Source organism: Myotis davidii, unplaced genomic scaffold (assembly GCF_000327345.1).
Source record: "Myotis davidii unplaced genomic scaffold, ASM32734v1 scaffold1166, whole genome shotgun sequence".
NCBI classification, from domain to species: Eukaryota; Metazoa; Chordata; class Mammalia; order Chiroptera; family Vespertilionidae; genus Myotis; species Myotis davidii.
In genome coordinates, this window is record NW_006296539.1 from 67,072 (window position 1) to 68,155 (window position 1,084).

Consider the following 1,084-nt stretch of genomic DNA (forward strand, 5'->3'; position numbering starts at 1 on the left):
ATTGAAGAAGCATATACTGTGTTCATGGATAGGAAGAATTAACATCATTAAAATGTCCATACAGCCCAAAGCAATCTATAGATTCAACACAATTCTTATCAAGATACCAATGGTGTATTTCACAGAACTAGAACAAATATTCCAGAAATTAATAGGGAACCATAAAAGTCCCTGAATAGTCACAGCAATCTTGAGAAAGAAGAACAAAGCTGTAGGAATCATGCTACCTGATATCAAACTATACTACAAGGTCATAGTAATAAAAGACATCATAATACCGGCATAAAAAGAGACATATAGACCAATGGAACAGAATATAGAGCCTAGAAATAAACTCTCACCTTTATAGTCAAATGATATTGGACAAAGGAGGCAAGAACATACAATGGAGTAAAGGTTGTCTATTCAATAAATGGTGTTGGGAACTTGAACAGATATGTGCGAAAAAATGAAACTTGACCACCTTCTTACACCGCACACAAGAATAAATTAAAAATGGATTAAAGACTTAACTGTTAGACTTGAAACCATAGCAACCGCAGAAGAAACCAAAAACAGTAAAATCTGGGACATTTCTCGTAGCAACATTTTTTCAGATCTCCTAGGGCCAGGGAAAAAAATTAACAAATGGGGAGATAAATGGCGATGGATGGAGACTTGGGGTGGTGAACACACAATACAGTGCACAGATGATGTGGAATTGCACCTGAAACCTATATAATTTTGTTAACCAGTCTCACCCCAATAATTCAAAAACAAGGAATAAAAAAAAAAAGAGAAATATTTCTGGTGCCCAGAAACTTCCTTTCTCTTTATTACTCTGTTACTTCCCTAGGGAGGGAAACAAGGAACCGGAAAATCTGGTACCCGCAAGGCCTATATAGGTGCCACTCAGAAGTGTTGGCTGGATTTAGAACACAGCGTGCGCTCAGGGGCAAAAAAAAAAATAAAAAAAAAATCAATGACACGCCCTCGCTATTTGTGCAATGCCTCCCCCGGGCCGCGCAGTGGCGCTGCGCCTCCGTCGAGGCTTTTGTCGGGCGCGAAGGGGCGCGCAGACTTCTGGGGATCCTCGGACCGCCGG